The sequence below is a fragment of the Amblyomma mixtum genome, chromosome 6 (genome assembly GCF_055824585.1).
Source record: "Amblyomma mixtum isolate Tamu chromosome 6, ASM5582458v1, whole genome shotgun sequence".
Taxonomy (NCBI): Eukaryota; Metazoa; Arthropoda; class Arachnida; order Ixodida; family Ixodidae; genus Amblyomma; species Amblyomma mixtum.
Window position 1 is genome coordinate 80,932,695 of NC_143017.1, and position 16,479 is coordinate 80,949,173.

At 47.2% G+C, this 16,479-nt stretch overlaps 1 long non-coding RNA gene across 1 annotated transcript; it reads right to left on the reverse strand.

The window, feature by feature from the left end:
* Positions 1–13,216: 13,216 nt before the first annotated feature.
* On the reverse strand, positions 13,217–14,239 carry LOC149339522 (uncharacterized). Its single transcript, XR_016283809.1, has 2 exons — positions 14,194–14,239; positions 13,217–13,418 (listed from the first exon to the last, which is right to left on the reverse strand). It is a non-coding gene; the product is annotated as an uncharacterized LOC149339522 (long non-coding RNA).
* Between the last annotated feature and the right edge of the window lie 2,240 nt (positions 14,240–16,479).

Consider the following 16,479-nt stretch of genomic DNA (forward strand, 5'->3'; position numbering starts at 1 on the left):
TCGACTGGTATTGCAGAGATACCTGTGCGCAAGTAGATAGCGACTCCCGCCGCTCTGTTGTGGTCTCTGCGAGCACCACAGCAGTATAGGAAATCTATGATATCTAGAGGCTCTTCGGGATCCATCCAGGTTTCAGCAAAGCAACGTACACAGGAATGGCGCAGAATGTGATCGTGGTGTACGTCGTTGGCATGTGCGGCAAGGGAGCGTACGTTAAGAATGTGGTTGTGAATGATGAATCAAGTGCTGCCAGCGAATGACGCGTACATTGGCTGTCTGCGTGTGTTACGGATGTGTGGTTAACATGTTAAGCTTCGCCTGTAAGAGTGCAACGCGACAGCGTCTTGCAACGCTGCCAGGGAGTCCACAGAACGCCATCGCCAATTCGGCTGTACGCCTTGCTGGACGGTAAACTTATTTTTTGAGGAAAGGAAATGTATCTCTCTCGCATATCTGGGTGGACACCTGCACCTCGCCGTAAGGGAAAGGGGAAGATGGGAGTGAACGAAGACGCCGTATTAGCTAGACGCGCCTTTGTTCATTCCAAACCATTCAGCTGGCATTACGGAGTGGCTAGCGTGCTCGTATCGCACTCCGGAGACCCTGGTTCGATTCCCCAACTTGACCAATTTCGTTCTCGGTTTTATTGATTTATGCGGTCTAACTAGAAAGGTTAATTAGGCTATTTCATATTTATATTATTATATTTCTATCCATCGTGTTCTGTCATTAACCTGTCAATTGTTGGAACTGTCTAGGATGTTCGACACAACGTATATGAAACGAGCAACGTCTTACTGAGTGGGGAAGTGCGTGGTGGTGGAGCGAACGCGGCTGTGCTGGTGGACGCTTCGGTGTGTGTTCCGGCCGCTGGCTTGCGTCGGTGGCCGGTGTGTGACCTTTCCACGTGTTTTGTTAAGGTGTCCTTCGGCTGGCGGGCGCCTCATTATGGTGAGCCAGCCACCTACAAAGGCTCTGGCCTTTGATGTTGTCGTCCCTGAGGGGGCTAGTCCGGAGGATGTCGTCGATGCGACAGCCTCCGTAGTTGGATTGGAGGAAGTGTACTGCGTCCAGCACTTCGGTGGACGCAACTACCAAGTCACTGTGAAAAGTGAAGCCGCCATGGCTAAAATCGTTGAAGCTTCCTGCCTCACCATCGGCAAGGAACGCGTCGCCATCGTTCCCCTGAGCCCGCAGGTGACCCAGGTGACTGTTCTTTTTCTGCCCGCACGTGTACCCAGTGACGCCCTTGCCAAGGCTCTCTCCCCTTTTGGCAAGGTGCTGCACATTAGTCGCGGCGTCATGGGCTCGCGTCCCACTGTCACCACCGGGACCCGCTACGTGCGGATTGAAATGAAACCAGAGTCACCCGTACCCAACTACATCAAGGTCGCGGGCCACCGCGCGACGTGCGACTACAAGGGCATGCAGCGCGTTTGCCGGCGTTGCGGGTCCACTGCGCACTTCAGGGCACAGTGCACGGCTCCTTTCTGCGCCCGCTGTGGGGTCTTTGGGCACCAAGGCCAGGGTTGCGTGCTGCCATGTCGTCGTTGTGGTGATCCGCACGCTACTGTGGCGTGCGCTATCAAGCCCTCGTACTCGGAGGCTGCGGCCCGCCCTGCGCCCCCGCAGGCCGCTCAGGGAGCGGTTGAAGCCATCAAGGAGACCTGCGGATCCAACACCGCCGCCGTTACGGGTGCTTCCACTGCGTCTCAGCGTCGCTGCGTGGAAGAGCCGGAGTCTGCTGTTGATGCGTCCAGTGCTGCACCAAGCGAGCAGACAGTAAAGGTTCCTGCTGCGTCAGCCTCAGTCTCTCCGAGCGTCCCTGATGAGACAGGGGCCGAGCCTACTGTGTCCCTGGAAAAATCTGAGGCTGAGAACGTGCCACCCTCGGAGCCCGCGCTAGAGCCCGCGGCCAGCGTTGCGGTTTTGAGCAGGGACGCCGACATAGCTGAGGTCGACGGTGACGACAGCAGCTTGACGTCCTCGGCCTCTTCAGTCAACCTCGTCATTGACGAGACTGCCATCACGCCTGAGGAGGACCCGACGCCGCCATCGTCGTCTTCGTCATCGCTTGTACGAGAGCCAAGATCATCTCCAGACGCTGACCCTGTGCAGTCGCCGTCCTCTTCAACATCGAGGATCAGCGCTAGCACTTCTAGCGAAGAGTCTTCGGATATTGAGATGGTCGCTTTAAGTTCGAGCTTAAAGCGCCCACGTGCGTCGACTACGGACTCGGACAATTCTGCCGGTCGGCCAAGGAGGCCTCGTGCCTCCTCTGGTCCGACCCTCCGCAAAAAGTGAGGTGGTTTAGCGCCGTTCGCGGCGCGCTTTGTATTGCCTAAACATCACGACTGTTCAGGTTTCATTTTTCATTTCCAAAATGACTAACCTTCAAATTATTACTCTTAACGTGCAGGGGTTCCGCAGTGTTTTGAAGCAGGCAACGGTGGTCGCATTCGCTCGTTCCTCGGGTTGCGATATCGTCTGCCTGCAAGAAACCAATTTTTTTCGTCTCAGTGACGTGTTGAAATTCAAGCGTAGGTTTGGCGTCGATGCCTTCTTTTCGTACGCCAGCACGCGTTCTAGCGGCGTTGGCGTTCTTGTTTTGAACCGCTCACTGTTGCGCGATCATCATGTTACCTACGATGCGCTTGGACGCGTGTTGGCGTTCGACTGCACGTTTAACGCACTTCACCTGAGAATTCTTTGTATTTATGCGCCTGCGCATTCCAATTTGGTAAACGCATTCTTTAAAGATTTGGATGTGTATTTTCTTGGAGGGCGTAATGTTGTGATGTTGGGCGATTTCAACTGCGTGCTCGATACGGTCGCCGATGTGCAAGGCCCTGGTAGGGGTAGGCCAGGCTGGAATGCGCGTGAGTTGCGCCGCTTAGTGAATCATTTCATGCTCACGGACGCGTATGAGCTCCTCTATGGCAACGTCTTTGTGTGGACTTGGCGTCGCGGGTTATCGTCGAGTAGGCTAGACAGAGCGTACGTTCCGGCGTGCCTTTCGCGGTCAGTTTGTGTAGCTAATGTACTGACGCTGCCATCCTCGCCGGTGCACATATCAGACCACCGCCCTTTTCTTCTATCACTCACGGTTCCGGCGCCTGCAGTATCACCCCATAGACCATGGCGGTTGGATGTACGCATACTTCACGACGCCAGCACTAAAGAGGGGCTCACACGGGTCTTGCGTTTTTCGGTTGTTGGGGCGGTGCCTGGTGACTGGGACCGTCTGAAGGAGCAGTGGCGTCACCATTGCGCCGCATCTGGTCGAGCCCTTAGGGCTCGCGTGTCAGATGAGGTGCGTGTGGTGACGGCGAAGCTACGTATTGCTCAACGCACCCCGTCGCCTTCGTCGCTTATGTGCGCATGGAAAGAGGAGCTTTCGGAGCGCCTACAGCGTCTTTTACGTGCCTCCTCTTTGACAGCGGCTGCATGGCGTTGTCGACGCAGTCCAACTGCTCATCCTGAGGTGCTTCGGTTGGCCCGCCAAGAGCTGTTGTACACTCAAGGTGCCCCTGCGTTTACATCTTCCGCCGGGGCTACGTCCCAACCAGGTGGCAGGAATTTCAGTGCGTTTTTTAGCCATTTCAGGGGTATTGCTCAGTCGGTCATTCTAGTTGATCGCAATGTCGTTTCCGCAGCCCCATTTTTAGCAGGCTTGCCGCAGGTTTCAACTGAACTCCATGACGGCCTTATGGCTGTGCCAACAACAGATGAAATCAAGGAGGCGTTGGACTCCATGAAACGAGGCTCAGCGCCTGGTCCAGACGGCCTTCCTGTGGAGTTCTATTTAGAATGTTGGGATATTGTGGGCCCTATTTTCTCGGAAGTATTAAAAATATGCTTTACTGAGCACGTATTTCCTGAATCATTCAAAAGAGGCCGCATTGTCCTTATTCCTAAAAAGTCTCCTATGTCGACATGCCCGGCAGATTGGCGCCCTATCACCCTGCTAAATTCAGATTACAAAGTATTAGCAAAATTACTCGTTCGTCGTCTACGAGCTCTCCTCCCGTCACTTATTTCCTGCCACCAGGTTTGCTCCATCCCAGGCCGTGAAATACACAGTTTATCTTCTGTAACGCGAGACATCCTAGCGTATACTTTACGACGGCGCGCACAGGGTCTTCTTGTTTCCCTTGATCAGGAAAAGGCGTTCGACTTCTTAGAGCACGAGTACATTTACGGGATGCTGGATGCTTTCGGCTTCCCACCTTCATTCGTGCTTCTCATTAAAGAGATGTACAGAGATATTTCAAGCACTCTGTTCCTCGATGGCCGGGAAAGTACCGCATTTGATGTTCGCCGCGGCGTCCGTCAAGGTTGTCCGCTCTCCCCCCTTTTGTTTGTCTTAGCATTAGAGCCTTTCCTCTTGGCAGTCAATCGCCACTCCTTTATTAGAGGTCTGGCTTTGCCAGGCAGCGAAGCGGTACGCGTCACTGCTTATGCAGACGACATCACTCTGTACTTAGCTGATGAACGCAGCCTGCTTGAAACTTTAAATGTTTTCCGTGAGTACGCCTCCTTGTCTGGGGCTGCTCTTAATTACTCGAAAAGTTGTTACTTTTTTGTGGGGTCTTCCCAGACTCGTATTACATCTTCAATACCTTTGCAGTGGTGCGCGCAGATGCGCATTTTAGGTGTGACCTACGACTGTGCTGGAATATGGAATGGTGTGTGGTCTTCGGTCGTCGAAGACATTACAGCTCGTGTGCGAAGGGCGCAGACATTCGAGTTGCCTCTGCTTGAGAGGCGCTACCTGGTTCAGTCCGTCATACTTGGTGCCTTCTGGTACCTCTGCTACACTGTTAAACCACCCCTCCGTGTCATAAGGCGAGTGCAGACTACAGTTTTTTCGTTCTTTTGGTCAGGCGGAACCGAACTTGTAGCCCGTGCTGTTCTTGGACAACCACGGGAGAGAGGAGGGTTTGCCTTTCCAAATTTGTCCGTCACGTCCTCGCTGTTAGCGTTGAAGAGTATTTTGCGTATCCTGCTAGGAAACGCGTCTCCGGCGCGAATCCTGGCTCGGTACTTTTTGGGCCCTTCTTTACGCTTTTTGGATCCGGCGGCCCCTGTTAATCATGGACCCCAGTCAGAGCAACCTACCGCTTTCTACGCTTCATCAGTGGCCTTTTACAGGCATGTAAGAGCAGTAGCACCTGCTGTCAACATCGTTGCAGACCGTGTGGTGGACATTATGGGCACACTATTGTTACCTGTTGTGCCGGCGTCTCGCCGCTCACCTATGCGCCGCGTTCAGTGGGCGCGTTTAGCGTCGACACCTCTCCCAGATCATCTACGTGACTTTGTCTGGAAACTTGGCTGGGCAGTGCTCCCTACTTGTGACCGGTTAGAGCGGTGGGGTGTGTTACGCTCCAGTACCTGTCCGAATTGCCCGCTCCCGGAATCTAATCGCCACGCTACAGTCACCTGTGTTGTAGCGCGTGTCTTTTGGCGCGCGGTTCATGCGGGATTTCGTGGGCAGGGCATTTCGTGCTTCGTCTCCCGCGGCCGCTTCCCCAGCGGCCGTTTTGCTCGCCTGTTAATAGTTGCAGGTCTTTTTAGTTTATGGCGCAGTCGATGCGCCGCGGTCGCTAGTGGCTTTCGACGCCGCGCTGTGTGGCCAATTCTCGGCCGTCTCCGACGGGAGCTGATTAGTTTTTTGTCCGAGGAACTCTTTTTCTTGGGTGAGGAAGAGTTTCTCCGACAATGGTCATGCCCATTTATTTCTGTTAATAACGGTCGTCTTGTCTTGGTTTTTAGGCCAAACTGGCGCTAAAGTCTCCTTTTCAATGTTTCAATGACTAATTATCGACTTTTCACTCTTCTGTCAATCGGTATATGTGCATTCTTATTTTACATTGCCCATTCCTGTTAGTTACTCAGAAATGTTTACGGTACCTGTTTAATTGGCTCACCTTACATGCTTAATGTCATGTGTTTTTGTTAATGTGAATGTATCTTGTAACCTTGGCATGTGTACATATGCAAATAAATTTTTTCTAAACATCGTACTTATGTTTTTTTCAGCAGCGTCTCCTTCCGCGGACGCTGTTGTCGCTGCGGCGCGCGTCTTTCTTTTCTTTTCTTCTGACCTCTTCATTCTCTTCTATATTAATTAGGCTAATTGATTAATTAAGCAATTAACTAAACTCAGTCCAACTTAGTTGCAGCATCACTATACGATCCCTTTGATTGGTTGCATGGTTACTAGCCAAAGTACAATTGGCCCCATTTGAAATTCGCGCACTGTGACGTCACGAGCATTTCGACCAATTGAAAAGCGTGACATTGGGGGCGGAGCTGGTTACGAGGCCGACGCCGACGCCGACGCCGACGACGACGCGAAACCCAGGAACGGACGCCAAAGAGCTGCGCTCCAAAAACAACCATATGCCGCCGGTGGGATCCCACCGGCGGCATATGGTTGTTTTTTCTTCTGCTTTTCTAATCAATTATCTTTAAGCGATGACATATTCAGTAATATTATAAATTGATTAACACCACAAAATAAATAAATTAAAAAAATCCCCTGTGCCCCTTGGTTTCTGTGGCTGTTGGCTTCTCTCATCTATATATATATATATATAAGATGCGAAATTGAGAAACGCTTCGTTTATTGGGAGTCGACGTTTCGGACAGAGCCTGTCCTTTTTCAAGACTGAAGTTACATGGTTCTTGCTTCTCTTCTTAAAGGGTCTTCATCTGTACAGGTGTTCGACACCTGAGCCAAAACAAGCTGACGCTGCAGAAGGAAGAACGGCTCAGGGAAGAGAAAAAAAAGAAAAATTAACAAAAAATACACAAACAGGACAGGGAGTGGGGAGGGTAAATGTCGTCGCCCGCCACCCACGTATGCGGTCGCGGGGAGAAAAGAAAAAAGGAAAAAAGGGGAGAAAAAAAAGGAAAGCGGGAGGGGAATATGGACAGAGAACTGAGTCCTAACACAGCGGACAGCTAGCAAAGTGCACAGAGACAAACAGTGGCCGACGCACAGCATAGATTTGAGATGCACTCAAATGTTGCCCACTTAAACGAGTAAACAAGATACAATGGAGCAAAAGGGCGGGGAAAAAAAAGAAGAAAGACATCCGCCATGTGCAACTTCTTTGGCAGGATGAGTCAAGGTGGGCAGAGTGGAATTTAACGAGACACACGGGGGGTGTACCTGCACACATCCACAGAGGCAACAAAAAAAAGGAAAAGAAAAGGCCGGAAACGGAGGCGACTTTGGGGAAGAATCGTCTCGTGGGGCCACTATGAATGGCGGGGGTGCTTAAGTTCTTTGACGGCGCCGCTCTCGTCAAGATGGTCGAACGGGGGAAGGTAAGAACGCTGTGTGCGATGAGGCCATCGGTGTAAGCGTATGGGAGAAAGTTTGCGAGGCCTGTCAGGCCGGCACTCCAAGATCAGTACTGGATTTGAGGGGGCGTATTGAAGACAAAGCGCCCAGGTTCTCATTAATGCCTTGGGCAATTGTTCCAAACTTATAAATAAAGTACGACTCGCGTTGCTCCCGTTCCCGGGTGTTGTTGAACCCACCCTGTAAGACTGTTAATTTAAGTGCTTCAAATGGGTGTTTTTTGTCATTAATGTGTTTTGACAAGGGGAGGTTAGGTAGAGATAGGGCATGAGCGCGGTGGTTATTAAAGCGAAATCGTAGAGGGTTAACCGTCTGCCCAATGTACTGCATCGCGCCAAAATACATGCGGTTTGAGAAGCTTGCAGGCAAAGCAACCTCTCCAGTGAAACTAACTCGTCGAAATAGCCAAAATTTGTTGGGCCACAGCGCCGAGGATAATCGCGTTCTCAAAATTCTAAAAACGGATATGGACATTACTTACGGTGGGCTACAGGCCTCTCAATAATTAAGGAGCCCAACGGTAACAGTTTAAAAGTTAATTATTAAATATTGGTTAACAAGCCTGCTAGTTAGCACGTCTTAGCTGCATTATGATGTACTACACCTCTGACAATGCTATGCCAGAAAAAGTGCGCATCTAATTCAAATAGCTTATCTTTAAAAATTGCAGAAAGTCTTAGGTGAAACACCCTGTATATATATATATGAGAGAAGCCAACAGCCACAGAAACCAAGGGACACAGGGGATTTTTAATTCATTTATTTATTTTGCGCTGTTGTTCGATTTAGAATATTAGTGAATATGTTATCGCTTAAAGCTAATTGATTAGAAAAGCAGAAGAAAAAACAATCACATGCCGCCGGTGGAATCCGAACCCACGACCTCGGAGGTCGTGGGTTCGGATCCCACCGGCGGCATGTGATTGTTTTTTCTTCTGCTTTTCTAATCAATTAGCTTGAAGCGATAACATATTCACTAATATTCTAAATCGAACAGTGCAAAATAAATAAATGAATTAGAAATCCCCTGTGTCCCTTGGTTTCTGTGGCTGTTGGCTTCTCTCACATTTATAACGAGCCCCTCATCTCCATCCCTTGTTTTGCGATTTATATATATATATATATATATATATATATATATATATATATATATAAACGTAATTCGGTTGACACACGGTCTCTGACGAAGGCCAGACCCTGGTCGAAACGTTAGAATAAAGTTGTTGTTTTTCGACCGTGTGTCAACCGAATTACGTTTATGTTCTACCGGATCCATCCGATCTTCACCCCCTTCTTATATATATATATATATATATATATATATATAGCGAAGTATACGCTTCGTTAAAGCAAACATATTTATTCAACTCGACGTTTCGATCGGAAGACCGATCTTCTGCAGGAGTGATTTTACATTGTGAAGCATCCCCTTTTATAGGGGCGGGCACAGAACAGGTAAGTGGGAAACACAAAGCACATAGCAGAAAAATACGCATAAAAAATTATTAGAGGCAGTGCGACCCACACACACATACACCCCAAAAAAAGAGTGCGAGGAACAGGTACTCAGTCAGAAAATACAACGTCCAGATGCGGCCTCTGCTTTGTTAAGCACCACAGGCTTGCTTATTGACAGTCGTGTCCAGCTGGGAGGTGCTCGACAGGTGCGTGGCCGTGCAACAACTTTCGTAGAAGAATGCGAAAACTTGTTCCTTCTCCTGGCCGCGAGAGCAAACAAATAAAATATGACCCTCCAACAGAGAGAGCAGACAACAGAAAGAAAAAAAAGAAGAAAAAAAAAGGAAAATGAACAGAGCAAGGAAGAAACCTCGAAAAAAAAGTGAAATAGGTAAAGGAAAACCTTTAAAGTAGTGCTTTTTCTTCGCACCCAGCTATAGTGCACCCACCCCTGGTTGAGAGGAAGTATTGAAAGGAATGTAAAAAAAGAAAAAAATATAAGAAAAAAAAATATATAAAAAAATGTGAGCTTACATAGTAAAATTAAAAAGGAAAAAAAAAAGAAATTGTGCGGCATTCGCGTGACCACAAGGTGAGCACACCCGGGGGGGAAACGGCACAGGTGTGGCACAGGTGTGGCATGCAGAAAGGGGTTTGACCTCAGACGACTTAGTCAGTGTTGCTTTGTTTAATTTCGTAGGCCCCTGACCTCGGAAGAGAGGTGAGGGTGCCGTAAGTTTCATTAATGCCATTTTGCACTGTGTTAAATTTAAAAATAAAATATGATTCTCGTTGCTCGCGCTCACGATTGTTTTTGAAGCCACTCTGTAGTATTGTTACTTTAAGTTTGTCAAACTCGTGACTTTTCTCACGGAGGTGTTTCGAAAGGGGGAGGTTGGGGAGGCATTGGGTATGTGAGCGGCGGTTATTAAATCTGAAACGGAAGGAATTGTCTGTTTGACCTATGTATTGCATTCGACAGTCGCCACACTCGAGCATGTAAACCACGTTGCTGGAATCGCAATTCAGGTCTTCCCGGATAGAATGCTTGAAATTTGAATGGGTGCTTTTAGCCAGTGCCGTGGTTTCCATGTGTTTGCAGACTTGACATCGGCTTTTTTTGCATGGTGTGCAACCTACAGCTCTCGGTTTATTGACTGTCGAATGGACAACATGGTTTTGCAGATTTTTTGGTCTCCTATATGTTACTTGGGGGACCGTTGTGAAAATATTTGAAAGACGGTCACTCTGTTCTATGATATTAAAGTGTTTTTTTAGAATGTTGTTAATATTCGGGAGATTATTTGTGAAGGTTAGTATAAGATTACAGCGCTGTGATGATGGCTGAGATTCCTTAATGACATGATTAATATTAGTTGCTTCTGCCTTTTTAATGGCATCGTTGATTATAGAAGACGGGTAATGTTGTTTTTTTAGAGTGTCCCGCATGCGATTAGCATTTTCGTAAAAATCTTCCGATCGTGAGCAAATTCCTTTGAATCTGATGACCTGTGAGTATGGGATGGAAGTTTTGCAGTGGCGTGGGTAACAGCTGTTGAAATGAAGATACTGTTGTCTGTCTGTGGGTTTTTTATAGATACTAGTGATTAATGTACTTCCTTCTACTCGAACCAGAACATCCAGGAAGTTAATTTATTGGTTGAGTAGGTGTGTGTGAAAGAGATATTGGGATGGATTTTGTTGAATGAGGCGATAAAATGGATGAGTTCGTCCTCGGTTTCTGTCCAAACTATGAATATGTCATCCAGAAAGCGTTTGTAAAAAGCTGGTTTTGTTGGATATGAGGACAGAAAGCCAGATTCAATTTTGTTCATAAATATGTTGGCGTAATTTGGAGCCATTTTTGTGCCCATAGCTGTACCGCTAGTTTGAAGATAATATGAGTTGTTGAACTCAAAGGTGTTAAGTTTAAGGACCAAATCTGCAAGTGTCTCGACGGCACTTGGACTAGGGGTGTCTAGAATTTGTATTCTTTATAGGATCCAACCGTTGCCTGAAATTTTTTTTTTGGTGTATGTGTGTGTGGGTCGCACTGCCTCTAATAATTTTTTATGCGTATTTTTCTACTATGTGCTTTGTGTTTCCCACTTACCTGTTCTGTGCCCGCCCCTATAAAAGGGGATGTATTCACAATGTAAAATCACTCCTGAAGAAGTTCGGTCTTCCGATCGAAACGTCGAGTTGAATAAATATGTTTCCTTTAACGAAGCGTATACTTCGCTATATATTCTTATAAGCAGTCTAGTACTTCACGCTTTCGCAACCTATATATATATATATATATATATATATATATATATATATATATATATATATATATATATATATATGCTCGTCGTCGAAGACAGCCTCGGCGACGACGTCGTCTAGCTCGTCAGTGGAGAGCGATAGCGAGAGATGAAGAAAGTAATCCGAGGTCGGAAGCCAAACTACCAATCCGGCGCCAGTGGCAACGAGAAGTGTCATTTCAAAGTTCTTTCATCACTAAGCACTTATACAAGATTGTAACAGCTCGCGCACGCAGTTCACATGACATTGTCTGATCGAGTGTCCATTGTTTTATTGCGGTCTACTGTCACATTTTGCTTCACCGCGCCAAATAATTTGTTTTTGCACTGCAGTCTGGAACGTCTCCAAACTAAAGAACCGCCGGCGCTAAAATCCTTTCTGTGCATTTTTAATAAACCATTAGTACTACTACTTCTTTGACGCGGAATCAGGAAAAGCACATTTGTAGACCCAGTTCAGGGAGCAGCATCGTCAGTCTCAGTGCTCTGAGCAAGCAATGTACAAGCACGCCTAACCGCGATAAGCGATGAAATGCAAGAAATTTACTGAAAGGAAAACATTCGCTGACGTCCAACACGGCTGAACCTAGCAGACGAGTGAATACAAAGCCAGCGGTAATTATAGCGAAGAATGGTGTGACCAGATTGCTACGTCATTGCATGACGTCGCTTCAGGCGATGAGAATCACAGCTCTAGAGGTCAAGATCAAAAGTCAAGGTTAAATTTCATAGTAGAATTCAAGGTCAAGGGTCAAGTAACCACTGGTTATCCGTAATGTAGTTGCTGGCTATTGGCTAAGTGTATACCATACAGGCATACCATTACTATGCGCAGCTAGACGTATACAGTCGCACATTGTTAGCCTCCGGGGTGCACTTGGTTTGAACTTGGTACGGCGTCAAAGCCTAGCACGCAAAGCCAGAAGCTAAGAGTTGTACCTAGCGTAGCAGAGCTTTCACTCTAAAAGCGCAAAATTCTGCAATGGCTGCTCCAATGAGGCGATCGAAGTGGCGCGTTGTAACGCCTCACTCATGGCTGGTTTGCAAGAGTCCGTTCGCCTACTAAAGCACATTGCACCGCATGATTCGGCGATTTCAGCCATCAAAGAGAACACGGGGTCAGATATAAGTGAAAACGCTCCGCACCTGTTGTTTTGTGTTACCCCTTACTTTAGGGCGTTAGAAGTTTCACAAAAGCCTCGAAAGAAAGACCTTCATTATACTGGTCGGAGGGCAGCCGTCTGTTCCAAGCCAATTCATAACTCTCTCCATTCGATTCCCGGAAAGACATTTCTGAGCGATGAGAATCACCAATGAAAGGGAGCATAGTGTTTATAGCACTTCGTGATTTGGGACACACAGCATGAAATAAGGAGACAATTTTGCTTCGATTTTGTGTGAGACCGGAGCGTGTGTGATCAGGAATTGAACACACTGCACCATGCGCATTAGGACAGGAAACACTCAGCAAAAATGTACATTAAAAACCTACAGGTAACACAAAGTTTAATGCGCAAGAATGCAAATGTACTCATATGTTTCCCGGTACTGGGGCTTCTGAGAGAGATCACTGTTTCACAAGCAGACGGGGTTAGCCCGCGTCACATCACCTTCTTTCTGTGTTCACCAAACCGGTTATTTTAAGTACTGTGGTACCACCGCCTATGCAGGCCACTTCCTTACTTGTGTAACGGAGACCAATTTTGATTCAGAGCTGCTGAGGGACCCGAGACCAAGCCCGGCTGGGCCTCGCGTCGACCTAAGCGGTCCGAGCCTAGGCGTAGAGTGACACCGCACCGAGGCCGTGCCCGGCCCGGTCTTGAAGACGTCGGACTTAGCTGGGTGGTCGTAAGTTTCGAATCTCGAGCTGAGTCCGGGCTCGCTGTTCAGATTTAGGGCAATGAAGGATCTAGTTCGGGGTCACAGTTATTTTGGGCCGTAAACGAAGGTTGCGGGATACATATTTATAATTGCAAGAAGTTAACTGATCTCAGACCCACACACTCAAAAGAAAATCGTAGTTGCTGTAGGGATGTGCATGTCACTTGGTTGAGTATGCACGAAATGCGTATTCAGCCTTGACCTGTCCACTTTATTTTCTCGTTTCTGCCAATGGCCGTGGCTTCCAACTTTCCATTAAGGCATACTTCTGGCGCCGTCAACAGGACTCCCTTATTCATGGCTGACTTCAATTCTCTCCTCGGGGGCGTCGCCAGCAATGTCCCGGCCAAAAAGTCTGTAGTCTATACCCGCAGCTCCGCTTAGAACAGCCGCTGCGAAATAATGGCACAGAAATGAACGCTTTTAAATCACAGCTGAATCATTGAAACGTGCTTGTGGAGATATCCGACACTTGGGTCGAGAAAACGATACACAACGCGTGCTAAGTACACAACTGAAAAAAAAAAAGCATCGAAGTTGCAGGGCATATTTTTTAGACGTGCAGTGTGCAGTAATGGCTAACGTCAAGATCAGATCTCTCTAACTTGATGAGAACAATCTTCATGAATTTTTGTTGAATTTCAGTTTGTGAATATGCTTTCTTTGCAACCGCTTCACAATCCTTCTGCTGTATTCGTAGATGTTAAATGGTTATAGCGCTACTCAAACACTTTAAAAATACCTCGTATCGAAACTCAGTTAAAGCCGACGTAGTAAGTAAAAACTTCCCAGCAAATCTCACTGGCCATATTTTATGTTCAGCATCTCCTGCCTAGGCGGGAACTTGATGCGCAGCGGTTCACCCTGGCGTCCCATACCCGCAACAGAATTCGATTTTTTTTCATACGAGCATAACAAAACGGGGGGTAATGCGGATCATAAAAACGCTCAGACCGGCACAGAAGCCTTACTAGCTGCGGAGGGACGACGCAGTTTTAGCTGCTTCCTGGTATACGCGGCTTCAATATTCTGGTATCTGTCGTTGGGGATCTATGCCGAGTTGCGCCTCATGGTGGTCATTCTTCCTTCTATGGCAATATTTCGCACGATCATATGAGTTTTTAAAACACAGTTTGTGCGTTTCTGCGCGCAACTAAAAGTTCGTACCGATAAAAGCAGCCCCGAAGACGATGAGAGTTGACAGGTTTGCCATGTTTCTCGAGAGCTGTAAGAAGTCAACGGAAAGCATTTCAGTAATTTTTCCTCTGTTGAAAATAAAAATATCGTTCAAATAGCGACGTTTGCAGGAGAAGGCAGAACGAAAAACATCAGCCACAATTTTTCTATTCAGTACCCGCGAAGAGTTTAAATTTTCTCAAGCATGAAATAGTCGTCAACACGCTTAACGTTAAAAGGGATGAAATAAGGCTGAGAGAATAAAGAAACCATTTTTTTGTCTCTCTGCAAAGACCCATAAACCCAACTGGCCGTTTCGGGCAATAGTTTCAGAGGCAGGGACATGGCAGGAGCATGTCGCAAGATACTTGCAACAGAAACTCAATGATTTAACGACCGATGACTCTTTTAGAATAAAAAATCCTGACAAAAATCACCTTCCTAAAATGATGGGATCACGATAAAGAAACTGCAGATTTTCAGTCGACATAAAAGATTTTTATTACAAGATTCCCCAGGCGGAAGTCTTGTCAGCTTTGGAATAAGCACATCGAAAAGCATGGTGTTATAGCCTTCCAAAACTAGTGCGGAATTTCCGCGGATGCCTTCCTAGAATTGCTATCATTTTATCTTACTGCGCCTTTTGTAGAATGGAATGGGGATATGTACACTCAGAATGACGGGATATGTATTGGTGCGTGCCTAGCCCCCATTCTTAGCGATATGTTTTTGGCCTTGTGTGACAAAACACTCCAAGATCGTTCAGAAGGGTTCGGTGTGTGCCGCATTTTTAGAATTGTTTGGTTTGGTTTATGGGGTTTAACGTCCCAAAGCGACTGAGGCTATGAGAGACGCCGTAGTGAAGGGCTCCGGAAATTTCGACCACCTGGGGTTCTTTAACGTGCACTGACATCGCACAGTACACGGGCCTCTAGAATTTCTCCTCCAAAGAAATTCCAGCCGCCGCGGCCGGGATCGAACCCGCGTCTTTTGGGACAGCAGCCGAGCACCATAGCCACTGAGCCACCGCGGCGGCTTAGATTTGTTGACGATTACTTTGTATTGGTACAGAACGACAACCTCAGTTTTGAGCAGCACTTCCTTAAGATTCATTCAGTGTTCACAGAGTGTCTTGAGCCACTGGTTTTAGCACATGAAACCCCACTTAACGATTCTATCAGGTTCTTAGATCTCACCCTTCATTTCACTCCGTCCCAAGTGTGTTGGTCGTATGAGCCTCGAGCAAAAAATTCCATTCTGCCATAAGCATCAGCTCATTAGAAACTTGTAAAAAGGGCCATTATTCATTCTGTTTTGATTAATGTTTTAAAGAGGTGTTGCCAGCATAGTATGGGACAAAGCTTTGCGACACAAGTTGATCTTCTACGATGGCTGGTTATCTGTCCGATGTCCTAGTGTCAGTGGCAGAAAAGCAGCTGAAAAACCTGAGACCTCGCCACACTAGCGAACCGGTTAAGCAAAGGGAAAAAAGAAAGGTTGTTGTTTAGCCTTATCTCCATCAGGTGTCGCACAACCTCCGGCAAATTGGAAGTAGGGCAGGGGTTGACGTAGTATTTTCAGCGGCGGAAAAACTTTTCAGGTTGTGCGAAAAAAGTTTACTGCACGACCAACGAAACGCGCAGGTGTAGAGTTAAACACGGGGAGCGTTTTGTCCCGTGTTAAGAAGATGTGATGTATTCACTGTCCATGTCCTGTGGGAAAAAATACATCGGGCAGACTGGCTGCTGTCTCAACAAAAGGCTAAAACAGCACAATGAAAATGTCGCACGTTTTGCTACCTCAGGCCACGTAGCCAAACATTGCAGGGACTGCAGCGCAGAAGATGACAGCGACGATAAATGTGAACCCATGTACAGGCAATGCAGTGTCATAGGGAAACACCGAGACGCATTAACAAGAGAAATAATAGAAGCTTGCACGATTATAAGATTCCAGGACGAGTGCATAAGCGCACCATCAGTGGCGTTGTCCCAGAAAGAGATCAAATATCTAGAATTTGAAATCTGACACGTGCCGGTTAACCGCCGTTCTTGCACCCTTGCGCGTGCCTGCAGCTATTCTTGTATGTTTTTTCCTGTTATGATCTCCAGGTGGTATACGTAAAAACCTAACTGGACTCGAACAAAATTTAGTTGACAGTACAGCGCTTTTGTGTCCCCCTCTGGTTCTGTGCCGTCGTTGCGCTGTAATAATGAACCAATGAACCAAATAAATGGTTTACTTATAGAAAAAGCTTCTGTGGTATAATCCACTCAC